The following is a 13,326-nucleotide window of genomic DNA, read 5'->3' as shown; positions in this document are numbered from 1 at the left end:
TTCCTCCGGGTGCTCCGGCTTCCTCCCACAGTCCAAAAATGTGCAGGTTAGGTGGATTGGCCATGATAAATTGCCCATAGTGTCCAAAATTGCCCTTAGTGTTGGGTGGGGTTGAGTGGGGTTACTGGGTTATGGGGATAGGGTGGAGGTGTTGACCTTGGGTAGGGCACTCTTTCCAAGAGCTGGTGCAGACTCATGGGCCGAATGGCCTCCTTCTGCACTGTAAATTCTATGTAAATATGCAATACTTTAAAAAATATATATATTTATTAAGAATTTTTTCACAAAATTTTCAACCTTACAAACAAACCCCCCCCCCCAGTAACACAAAAGAAAGAAAGTTTGCGTAGCAAGACATGAACTTGGCAAGTCAATTATGATACAGGACTTTGTACATTGGATTCCTCCCGGACATTTCAGTTTTCCGGATCATTCATGTATTTTCTTGCTCAAGTGGCCCCCAGAAAAAAAAACCTTCCCCATACCTCCCTCCTCCTCCCCCCCAAGAAAGATATCCCCCCCCCCTCCTCCCCCCCTGGGTTGCTGCTGCTGCTGTCCAGCCTTCATCTAACGCTCCGCGAGATAGTCTAGGAACAGTTGCCACCGCCTGAAGAACCCCTGCGCAGACCCTCTCAAGGCAAACTTTATCCTCTCCAACTTGATAAACCCAGCCATATCATTTATCCAGGCTTCCACATTGGGGGGCTTCGCCCCTTTCCACATTAACAAGATCCTTCGCCGGGCTACTAGGGACGCAAAGGCCAGAATGCCGGCCTCTTTCGCCTCCTGCACTCCCGGCTCGTCCGCTACTCCAAATAGTGCTAGCCCCCAGCTTGGCTTGACCCGGACTTTCATCACCTTAGATACTGTTCCCGCAACTCCCCTCCAGAACCCCTCCAGTGCCGGGCATGACCAAAACATATGGACATGGTTCGCCGGGCTTCCTGAGCACCTCCCACATCTGTCCTCCACCCCAAAGAACCTGCTCAGCCTCGTCCCTGTCATATGCGCTCTGTGAACTACCTTAAACTGTATCAGGCTGAGCCTGGCACACGAGGAAGAGGAATTAACCCTACTCAGGGCATCAGCCCACAGCCCCTCCTCAATCTCCTCCCCCAGCTCCTTAAATATGCAATACTTAAAAGCCATCAAAGACTACCCACCACTTCAAATACTTTTCTGTATTTATAAACTATTAATGTGCTGTTACGTCTTTACTACAACCATGGTTTACTCATCAATCATAGTTAAGAATGAATTTTCAAATGTATCTTTTTCCCCCCCACCCCTTTTTTACAAATCCTCTACAAGTCAGCCAGGGAACTACATGTCGCGTTCTCACCAACATAAAGAGCGGTGCCCCAACCCCGTCCCTCGTCGCATCCCTAAAACCCCACTCCAAGGCCGGGATTCTCCGACCTCGCGCGCGGCTGGGACTCTCCCTTCCCGCTGGCAGTGAACGGGATCTTTGGCTGGAACACCAAATTCTCCGCTCTCCCGGCCGCATTTTCAAATACTTAAACGCTCTCACTCCATCCAAATTCAGCTCCCTTCTCCAGCCTTACGCCCGGCCACAAGTGACTCTTGCTCCTTCTGCCAACGGCATCGGAAGACTTAAAAAAATCTCACCACGGGATGCGGCCGCCGCGAGCAAGGCCAACATTGGTTGCCGATCCCTGGTTGCCCTTGAACTTTTTGTGCCATTTGAGAGGGCAATTAAGAGTCAACTGCTGTGGATTTCTGTGGAGTCTGGAGTCACATGTAGGCCGCACCAGATTTCCTTCCCTACAGCGCATTCGTGAACCAGATGGGTTCATGGGCGCCATTTAGGTTTCATGGTCACCATTATTGAGACTGTCTTTCAATTCTGAACTTACGGTGGCATAGTGGTTAGCACTGCTGCCTCACAGCGCCAGGGACACAGGTTCAAACCTGGCTTGGGTGGCTGTCTGTGTTGAGTTTGCATTTTCTCCGTGTGTCTGTATGGATTTCCTCCGGGTGCTCCGGTTTCCTCCCATAGTTTAAAGATGTGCAGGTTAGGTGGATTGGCCGCGCTAAATTGTCCCTTAGTGTCCAAGGATATGTAGCTTAGGTGGGGTTACGGGGATAGGGTGGGCCCAGGTAGGGTCTACTTTCAGAGGGTTTGGTGCAGCCTTGATGGGCTGAATGATCTCCTTCTGCACTGTAGGAATTCTCTGGTTCTACATTGGTTGGAATTCTCTGACCGTTGGGATTTTCATTTCCCGCTGGCAGCGCATCCCCGCCCCCCGGGTTTCCCGGCGGTGTGGGGTGGCTTCAATGGGAAATCCCGTCGACAAGCACGGGGAAGAGGGAGTCCCGGTCTGCGAATGGCGCGCCGCAGAGAAGCACGGAGCTGGGACAAGCGGAGAATTCGGCCCGTTATGTTCTGGGTCAGTGGGTAACATTCCTGCCTCAGAGTCAAAAGATCGTAGGTTTGAGGCCTACTCCAGGGAGGATAATCATTGGAGGCAGACACTTCCACAAATAACTGGATTTATTGAGTTGAATTCAAGACTTGCCACGGCGGGAATTGAACTCAAGGCAACAGGACTGCTTGCCCAGTACTATAAGAAAACAATTCACAGTGAAACCTTTCAATATTCAATAACCTCTGCTTCAGTGAAGCATTTAACTCAGTTTCTGGAGTAGCAGCGCGAGACAGGTAAGGGCTGGCCATGGGTCCCGCTGCGAATTTGACGAGTTGCTCCCAAAGATGACCTTGTGCGGTCGCCTCCTTCGCCATTTCCTCCGGCTTTCCCATTTCCTCTCCGGTTTCCTTCTCAGGCTCCTGCCCGCGGAGTGCCTAATCTTCTGGCAGGATGCCGTTGGCTTCGGGGGAAGTACGACGGGAATGAACGGCCTCCCCGCCAAGATGGTGCGTGTCTCCACCCAGCTGAGGTAGTGGGAGTACCTGGTGAACAGGGCCGTGTAGTTGCACGATGGTTTGCAGAAGCTCGCGGCCCCGGCTATTATCCAAATTTTGGTGCGCTTGTCCTGACATTCCAGGGGGGCTCCGTAACCTCCCTAGGGGGGCAAAGAAAAGGAACTGGAATACTGGAAGACAATGGAAAGTCCTTAAGTGTTTACCCTAGTGCGTACAATTCAACAGGCAGTCTTCAATGGCCACCCATCCCATACCTGTTGCCACTATATAGGAGTGGTGACATGTCCAGCCCAAGCCGACACCTCCACCCTATCCCAGTAACCCCACCTAACCTCCTTTTGGACACTAAGGGAAATTTAGCATGGCTAAAACACCTAATCTGCACATCTTTGGACTGTGGGGGGAAACCGGAACACCCGGAGGAAACCCACGCAGACACGGGGAGAACGTGCAGACTCCACACAGACAGTGACCCGGGACCCTGGAGCTGTGAAGCAACAGTGCTAACCACTGTGCTACTGTTCCACCGGACTAAGGCCACTTTACTTTTTATATAGAAGGCTACACAATGAACACTAACAGGCTATCCAACCGTGTGGGGCAATGCAAATCACATCCCATTCTTTCCCCTCATCAACATATAGGGATACATGAATACTTTGGAATTTTCCTCAATTATCTTTGGAATCTGGGTTCGGAAACATCTGTGTAGAACCTCCCCTCAGACGATCCACAGTTGAGGAATAGCAGAAATGGTCAATGAAAGTCCAGCTTGCTCCATGTTTTATTAAATTTTGTTCTCTGTGTAAGATTCTGGCAAGTTCTCTTAAAAAAAAACATTTCCCGACCCGGGCTGTGGAGACAAGGTGGTTACTACAATCTGCCTCAGTCGTCTGGGGTAAGAAAGAAAATCTTATCAAGTCGGGCACTGGCACCTGGTGGCTACTCCCAGCAAGAGCTACCTGTGATTACTAAGCGCAGACAAGATTGCCCTCAGATGTCTCCAATATCCAACCCAATTCACAAATACCCCTTCAAAACGGCACGGTGGCACAGTGGTTAGCACTGGTGCCTCGCAGCGACAGGGTCCCAGGTTCGATTCCCGGTTTGAGTCACTGTCTGTGTGTAGTTTGCACGTTCTCCCCGTGTGTGCGTGGGTTTCCTCCGGGTGCTCCGGTTTCCTCCCACAATCCAAAGACGCACAGGTTAGGTGGATTGGCCATGCTAATTGCCCTTAGTGTCCAGGGATGTGCAGGTTAGGTGGGGCTACGGGGACCGTTTGGGGGGAGTGGACCTAAGTAGGGTGCTCTTTTGGAGGGCCGGTGAAGACTCGACGGGCCGAATGGCCTCCGATGGATTTTATGGAAAACTCCTCATCCTAGGCTCACAGATAAGAAAAGATAGTCACTTAGATAAGATACATGAAACTGTAGCACAATGTTTGTGAGGAATTAATAAATACACAAGAAACAGGAGGAAGAGTAGGCCATTTGGCCCATCAAATCCTATTCTGTATTCAGTAAGATCATGGCTGATGTTCTACCTCTGTGACGCATTCCCACACTACCCTCATATCCCTTTGTATCCAAAAATCTATCGATCTCTCACTTGAATACACTGAACAGCTGAGCGCCCATCAGACATCCGGGATAGAGCATTCCAAAGATTCACAACTCTAGGAGTGAAGATATTTCACCTCATCTCTGTCCTATGTGGTCAACCCCTGGGAACTCTAGTTCTACACTCCCCAGCCGTGAGAAACATTTTCCCCGTACCTCCCCTGTCAAGTCGCTACAGAGCATGTTTCAATCAGGTTACCCTTCATTCTACTACTAAATGGCGAAAAACTGTTTATCTTTGGGGCAAATTGTGGAAGACGCTTAGGGTCACCTTTATACAGAGGTTCCCCACCCCATCGCTCTCGGATAACAGAATGACCAGCATTGAATAAAACATTACCATGCACAGAGACTGCTTCTTGCCCCAATTTGTCACGCAAATCACGTTTTTCCTCAGGTTCTCAGGGTAGAATTTCTCGCAGGTGGCAAGCGTCTGATATCTTACATGCTCCTTCACCATGTGGTAAATGGGAGGCATGGGACCCCGGGCTGTGCACACAAAGCAAAACAGGGTCAAAACCACAAGAAAATCAGCTGTATTTAAGCCCGACTTTTTGGAAGCGATGAGTTCAAACGTTTGAGAAGAGAAATCACAGTGTTGTAATAACCAAAACCTCGTACAGATTCCAGGTACCTGACTTCCATGCCCACTGAATTTAAGACCCTCCCATTGGCTGATTTTTCACCTTCCCAATATCTCTGTTCTCTTCCCATAGCCTTTCGTAACTCCCTTTCCCAAGTATCTAGCACCTTTTTTCAATGTCTAATCGGTTTAACGTCATGTTCACATATCGATAGCTCTGTGCTGCAATAATAAGCATATAATACTACTATTGATGTGTTATATACTCTGGGATAACACAGGCTGCAACTCAATGCAGCTTTGACCAAAAGATACTCCAGACTTTGAAGTAAGTTCAATGTGATTTATTGAACCATTAGCACAGTTCTCTATGAGTTCGACTCTCCTGCTAATCTTGCTATAGTAACTCAGTCTAACTAACCAATCTGCTCTAAGCCACGTGGTGGGTGTGATGCTTCTGATCTGCCCCTGTCCTTCTCCCTAAGTATCGCCTGTGGAAAGAGAAAGAGCATGTGTGCCCTGTCCTTTTATATATGGGTTTTGTAATGCCCCCTTGTGGTAGTGTCACCTCTGGGTGTCTTGACTGCTCATTGGTTGTGTCCTATTCTAAGTGTTCATTAGCTGTATGTCTGCATGTCATGACATCTCCGGTGCTCCCTGTAGTGTTTACTTAGTTGTAGTGTATCTACATTAACCCCTTGTATATTTACAGTGATGCATATCACCACAACTACTAATAATCTTTATTATTGCCATGACCGCCCCTCTCTTGTATTTTATGCCTCTGCTAATAAAGGCAAGGCATGGTAGCACAGTGGATAGCAATGTTGCCTCACAATGCCAGGCTCCCCGGTTTGATTCCCGGCTTGGGTCACTGTCTGTGTGGATTCTGCACGTTCCCCCTGTGTCCAGGTGCTCCGGTTTCCTCCTACAAGTCCCGAAAGACGTGCTGTTAGGTAATTTGGACATTCTGAATTCTCCCTCTGTGTACCCGAACAGGCGCCGGAATGTGGCGACTAGGGGTTTTTCACAGTAACTTCATTGCAGTGTTAATGTAAGCCTACTTGTGACAATACTAAAGATTATTAAAAAAAACAGCTGGCAGGTTGTGATGTCACTTATGGGAGGGGATGTGTCTGTTTTTAGTTTCGTTTTCAGCCCTACCCCGTGTCTGCTGTTTTTAGTTTCACTTTTAGAGTTCTGCTCTGGGCTCTGAGGAAAGGAGGTATGTGGGGCAGCACGGTAGCTCAAGTGGATAGCACTGCGGCTTCACAGCGCCAGGGTCCCAGGTTCGATTCCCTGCTGGGTCAATGTCTGTGCGGAGTCTGCACGTTCTCCCCGTGTCTGCGTGGGTTTCCTCCGTGTGCTCCGGTTTCCTCCCACAGTCCAAAGACGTGCAGATTAGGTGGATTGGCCATGATAAGTTGCCCTTAGTGACCAAAAAGGTTAGGAGGGGTTATTGGGTTACGGGGATAGGGTGGAAGTGAGGGCTTAAGTGGGTCGGTGTAGACGTGATGGGCCGAATGGCCTCCTTCTGCACTGTATGTTCTATGTTCTATGTATGTTTCTCAGACTGACATCTGAAAGCTTCTCTCCGAAGGACTTTGTGAATAAATCTGTAAGCCACTGAGTGTTAACTTTATTAATAAGTGGTATTTGACCTGTGTGTGTGGATTTTGCTCAATGGCAAGTTGAGAAGTAGATGGGAAAGTGAGCTCAAAGATCTTTAATTTTTTAAAGAACCATTTAACTGTTAATTGAAAAGTTGGTTTTTCTTTGATGTTAATGGGGTAAATTCTGTGTTAATAATAAAGTTTAAAAAAAAATAATTTAGAGTACGCAATTATTTTTTTTACAATTAAGGGGCAATTACAGCGTGGCCAATCCATCTACCCTGCACATCTTTAGGTTGTGGGGGTGAGACCCATGCAGACACGGAGAGAATGCGCAAACTCCATGATGCACTATCAGTTACCACAAAGACGAGAGTAGTGGAATAATCGAGGCTTTATTGAGCAAAGATGTTGTGCCTCCTGTAGCTGGAACCAGAATGGCTGCAGCACCGGTGAGCACACACATTTATACCCCGCCTACTGGGCGGAGCCAGCAGGCAGGGATTTACCCATGTACCACTACTATACGGGCCTTACCATAATACATGTACTACTACTTAGCGGTGACTACCACACTCCACACGGACAGTGACCCGGAGCCGGGATCGAAGCCGGGTCCTCAGCGCAGTAGGGATAATAAAGTTTGTTCTAATTTTTAAAAATCTCTATTTGTCAGTGGAATCACTCCTGAGGCGAGGAATTCTCTCCTCACAGTTTACAAACGGAAAGATTTTGATTGTTGGGGTTTCTCATCTGGTCCGGGTACCGTAACAATGCTGGACAGGTTACCAAGAGGGCAAAGAAACACAGACATCATTGGAAGACAACTCAAATTAATTCCAAGCTTTCCTCGCCTCCCTCTGAGGGGACTACAGGATAAGGTAATGTCAAAACAGGGGTTGGGGAGGGGAGGGTCTCGGAGGTATATAAGGAGTTGATGAAGTGGGAAGAGGAGAGTTGGAAATCGAATTATGGGAAAAGGCTTTGACAAGAGTTTTCATCCTCATCGTGTGCCAGACTTAACCTGAATCCAGTTCAAAATGGTTCCTAGGGCCCACATGACGGTAGCCCGGATGAGCAGGTTTTTTGAGGAAGTGGAGGATAGGTATGGACGCTGTGGGGGAAGCCCGGCGGATCATGTACATATGTTCTGGGCGTGCCCGAAGTTGAGGCGATTCTGGCAGGGATTTGCGGACGTCATGTCAGAGGTCCTGGAAGGGAGGGTGACTCCCAGTCCAGAATTGGCAATATTTGGGGTATCGGAAGATCCGGGGGGCCCAGGGGGGAAGGGAGGCCGATGTCCTGGCCTTCTTCTCCCTGGTGGGCCGGAGACGGATTTGGCTGGGGTGGAGGGGCTCGGAGCCTCCAAAGTCAGGAGTGTGGGTTAGTGACATGGCGGGGTTTCTCAGGCTGGAAAGTTTCGCCTTGAGAGGATCAATTCAGGGGTTCGCCCGACTCGGATAATTAGGAAATAGGGCGGGGGTAGTAGGGGACATTGTTTTTAGGTTTTTTGTGTGGGTCGGCCCACGCGGTTGTTTAAGGAGTGTTAAAGCGTTGAACTGTAAACTGTGAAAATTACAAATGCTTCAATAAAATATTTTCTGAAAAATAACTCAAATGAATTACCTACACTTTTTAGTTGCCACCCAGTAACCCAGCAGTTGTTCACAGTTTCCATATCGAAGTGCCGGTCATCTGGCAGGCAGACTGGTGACACCAGGTTGTTGAACATAAGTGGCCCTCTCACCAGAACGAGAGCAATGTCGTGGTCAGGGATTCTAACCCCAAGCAAATCGCGCACAAAATACTTGTGCACAATGATTTTGTGAACCTTGTAAATAATCTGCACGTCGTCCAGCTGAAGTGTCCCAGCGATGATAACTAAATTCGGGTTGAGTTCCCGGGAGCTGTGGAATAATGAGAAAAGCAAGTATTAAAATGGAGTTTCAACAAAGAATGAAGACGAATAATAATAATCTTTATTATTGTCACAAGTCCGAGGGCAGGATAGTGGCGCAGTGGTCAGCACTGCTGCCTCACGGCGCCGAGGTTCCAGGTTCGATCCCGGCTCTGGGTCACTGTCCGTGTGGAGTTTGCACATTCTCCCCGTGTCTGCGTGGGTTTCGCCCCCACAACCCAAAGATGTGCAGGGTAGGTGGATTGGCCACGCTAAATTGCCCCTTAATTGGAAAAAATGAATTGGGTACACTAGACATTAACACTGCAATGAAGTTATTGTGAAAATCCCCGAGTCGCCACACTCCGGCGCCTGTTCGGGTACACAGAGGGAGAATTCAGAATGTTCTATTCACCTAACAAGCACGTCTTTCGGGACTTGTGGGAGGAAACCGGAGCACCCGGAGAAAACCCACGCAGGCACGGGGAATACGAACAGGCTCCGCATGGACAGTGACCCAAGCCGGGTATTAACCCGGCTCCCCGTAGCTGTGCTAACCACTGTGCTACCGTACCGCCCATGCGAACGCGTGTGGTTGCTGAAAATCAAGTCCACCCCTAGTACCTTAACCTAAACAGAAAGTTCTGGAGGTCTGGCAGCATCTATGGAGAGAGAAAATATTTTCTCCATTCTCTCTCTCTCCACAGATGCAGATGCTGCCAGACCTGTGGAGATTTTTCCAGCACTTCTGTTTTTGTTCCAGGTTCCAGAACCTGCAGTATTTTACTCGTGTTCTAGTATCTGAACTTAGCAATTTCAGCCAACACAATTTCCCACCTAGCTGCCCCATTCATCATCCACTTTACTCCCCACTTTTTGGGAGTGGATTTGATCCCTTTTCTACTATCTGCCTAAGACGATCTTTATCATTTAATGCTTTTTAAAATCATCGAAGGGGTTGAGGACATTCGTGGAAGGTGTGGGAGGGGGTCGGCTAATCATACGAACATGTTTTGGTCCTGCCTAAATCTGAGGAAGTTCTGGAGCACCTTCTTTAGCACCATCGCGACAGTGTTACAATTGGACCGAGAACCCAGTCCCCTGGGGACTATATTTGGGGGTGTCGGACTCGCTGATCCACAGCACTTCATGGATGCCCAGTCTTGATTTGCTAGATCTGTTCTGAATCTATCCCAGCACGATGGCACAGTGGTTAGCACTGCTGCCTCACAGCTCCAGGGTTCCAGATTCAATTTCGGCCTCGGAGTACCGCCTGTGTGGAGTTTGCACTTTCTCCCCGTGCCTGCGTGGGTTTCCTCCGGGTGCTCCGGTTTTCTCTCAGTCCAAAGAAGTGCAGGTTAGGTGGATTGGCCATGCTAAATTGCCCCTTAGTGTCCAAAAGGTTAGATTGGGTTACGGGGATAAGGTGGAGGTGTTGACCTTGGGTAGGGTGCTCTTTCCAAGAGCCGGTGCAGACTCGATGGGCCGAATGGCCTCCTTCTGCACTGTAAATTCTATCTATCTATCTATCATGGCCCCGAGGACCCGGGTTTGATTCTGGCTCCCGGTCACTATCCATGTGGAGTTTGCACATTCTATTCTCTTCTCCCCCCACCCCCGGTCTGTGTGCGTATCACCCCCTCAACCCAAAGATGTGCAGGGTAGGTGAATTGGCAATGCAAATTGCCCCTTAATTGGAAAAATTAATAAAATGATTTTAAAAAATAAAGAAAGCAAATGGGGCATTGGCATTTATAGCTAAAGGAAGAGTATAAAGGTAAGGAAGTGTTGTTGCACCTATACCAGATTTTTGGTAAGACCGCACCTGCAGTATTGTGCACAGTTTTGGTCCCTTTCTTTGAGGAAAGATGTGGTGGCATTGGAGGCAGTTCAGAGGAGGTTCGCTAGATTGATTCCAGAGATGAGGGGTTTGCCGTATGAGGAGAGATTGAACAGTTTTGGCCTATACTCTGTAGAGTTTAGAAGAATGAGGGGAGATCAAATTGAGGTATACAAGATGATAAAAGGTGTGGATAAAGTAGACGTGGAGGGGATGTTTCCTCTTGCGGGACACTCCAGAACAAGAGGTCACAGTCTCAGGATAAGAGGTCGCAAATTTAAAGAGTTGAAGAGAAACTTCTCCCAAAGGGTTGTGAATCTGTGGAATTCGCTACCCCAGAGTGCGGTGGATGCTGGGACAGTGAGTAAATTTAAGGAGGAGTTAGTCAGATTTTTAATTGGGAATGGGTTGAAGGGTTATGGAGAACAGGCAGGACAGTGGAGTTTAGGCCATGATGAGATTAGCCATGATCGTATTGAACAGTGGAGCAGGCTTGAGAGGCTAAATTGCCCACTCCTGCTCCTCGTTCAGGTGTTCTATGAAAGAACTACTCTGGCTGATTTAACCATCCAGCTCTTGGTTTGTAGCCCTGTAGGTAACAGCACCTCAAGCACAAACCTGGGGTGGGATTCTCCGCAATCGGCGCGATGTCCGCCGACCGGCGCCAAAAACGGCGCGAATCAGTCTGGCATCGCGTTGCCCCAAAGGTGCGGAATTCTCCGCATCTTGAGGGGCTGAGCCCTCACCTTGAGGGGCTAGGCCCGCGGCGGACTGATTTCCGCCCCGCCAGCTGGCGGGAAAGGCCTTTGGTGTCCGCCAGCTGGCGCGGAAATGACTTTGCCGTGCGGCGCATGCACGGGAGCGTCAGCGGCCGCTCACGGCATCCCCGCGCATGCGCAGTGGAGGTGGTCTCTTCTGCCTCCGCCATAGTGGAGACCATGGCAAAGGTGGAAGGAAAAGAGTGCCCCCAAGGCACAGGCCCGCCCGCGGATCGGTGGGCCCCGATCGCGGGCCAGGCCACCGTGGGGGCACCCCCAGGGGCCAGATCGCCCCGCGCCCTCCCCAGGACCCCGGAGCCCGCCCGCGCCGCCTTGTCCCGCTGTTCAAAAGGTGGTTTGATTCTCGCCGGCGGGACAGGCATTCCAGCAGCGGGACTTCGGCCCATCGCGGGCCGGAGAATCGCCGGGGGGCCGCCAAGCGGCGCGACGCGACGCGATTCCCACCCCCGCCGAATATTGGTGCCAGCTGCATGGGTTTAAACCCCCAATCCGGCAGGATTCGACCCTGGGTCCTCAGAGTAATACCCTGGGTCTGTGGATAACCAGCCCAGTAACAATAACCCACCAAGCCAACACCTTAGCCCCAATCTTCCTTTCCAAATAACAATCAAATTCCCCCTTGACTGGACCTACTTCCACCACACTCTCAGGCAGCGCACTCCAGACTCTAGCCCTTCACTGCGTAAAATAGCTTTTCTTCAGGTTACCATTGTTAAAATTTGTGCCAATTATGTTAAATCTGTGCCCTCTGGATCTTAATCCTACCACCAATAGGAGTAACTTCTCACTATCTCGTCATTCCAGACCCTGGCATTGACGTAATTAGGTAATCGTACATTCAGTTAGAACCTACTTTCTGTTGATTGGGAATTATTGCAGGTTGCTTTTTAAAATTAAATTATGAAGAAATTTAGCGTGGCCAATCCACCTAGCCTGCAGGTCTTTGGGTTGTGGGGGCGAGACCCATGCAGGCACGGGGAGAATGTGCAAACTCCACACGGACAGTGACCCGGGGCCGGGATTCGAACCCGGGTCCTCGGCGCCATGAGGCAGCAGTGCTAACCTCTGTGCCGCTCCCTGTTGCAGGTTGCTTATAAATCCCAGCAGGGAAGAAAAGAAGTATGAACGTCCCAAAAACGCAGTGATACTTACAACATGAAAACGCAGTGTGCTGTTGTCAAAACCCACCATCTATCCAAAATAACACCACCGCACAGATACTTCCAATTAAATTGCAATTGGACTTGCCACGGAAACTCTCCAGGACGAATCTCTCTGTCAAAGTTGTTTTCATATTTTATATTTGGCACACCACATCCTGTAAAAGCTTAGCAGAGATTTATTTGTGAGGTTCAGGACCCTGTGTCCACTTTTTAAAACAAATGGTCTATCAGATTCCGCCTCAAAGGAAAGCTCACATTGCGTGTAATCACTCGGCCACTATCTAAATATGCCACATTTGTATTGTACGGAATCAGAAGCAGGTACAGCCTAGTTGTTGGTCTCTTCCCACACTTAGTGGTGCACATGGCTTACTTTTGTCTGTTTCCACAGCGAGATCTTTCCTGGAACAGGTCACCAGAGGCTTCTAGCCACTCCACATTGAGCATGGCTGGTCGTGGGCCCTCCCACTCTTACCGTCAGCCATTGCCACGTTTTGGGAAGATTTTGCAGGTTGACACTGAAACCTGTTTGGCCGCATTACGAGCGCACCTTCCTCGGCCATCAAGCCCTGAGGCGGGACTTGAAACGGGATCATCTGGCTCAGAGGCAGGGATGCTAACCAACTGCATCACAAGACCTCCGCAGCCCACCTTTTACACTCATTTCAAAGCCAAAACAGTCACAACGATCCCAGATGAATTATCAGGCACCGTGTAACTAAACTGTGCAGATTTATGCCACTGGAACCATTGGCTAATTTTAGCTAGCCCACAACCAGCACAAATTAGGCAGGAAGATGGGGTGGGAGTAGGTTAAGGAAGGACAGACATCCTAGATGTCATTTTCTACTAGAAAAACTGTGAATGAAAGATGGGAATTGAATCGAGCTAGTGTTTGTGTAATTTTACTATTTTTTTGGCATTGTA

General features: G+C 49.3%; 1 long non-coding RNA gene across 1 annotated transcript; it reads right to left on the bottom strand.

Moving 5' to 3' along the window:
• Positions 1 to 2,547: 2,547 nt before the first annotated feature.
• LOC140403391 (uncharacterized) lies at positions 2,548 to 12,526 on the bottom strand. Its single transcript, XR_011938293.1, has 4 exons — positions 12,389 to 12,526; positions 8,351 to 8,627; positions 4,865 to 5,013; positions 2,548 to 3,045 (listed from the first exon to the last, which is right to left on the bottom strand). It is a non-coding gene; the product is annotated as an uncharacterized lncRNA (long non-coding RNA).
• Positions 12,527 to 13,326: the final 800 nt, after the last annotated feature.

The sequence above is a fragment of the Scyliorhinus torazame genome, chromosome 27 (assembly GCF_047496885.1).
Source record: "Scyliorhinus torazame isolate Kashiwa2021f chromosome 27, sScyTor2.1, whole genome shotgun sequence".
Taxonomy (NCBI): Eukaryota; Metazoa; Chordata; class Chondrichthyes; order Carcharhiniformes; family Scyliorhinidae; genus Scyliorhinus; species Scyliorhinus torazame.
This window is presented reverse-complemented; position numbering and strand designations above follow the sequence as displayed.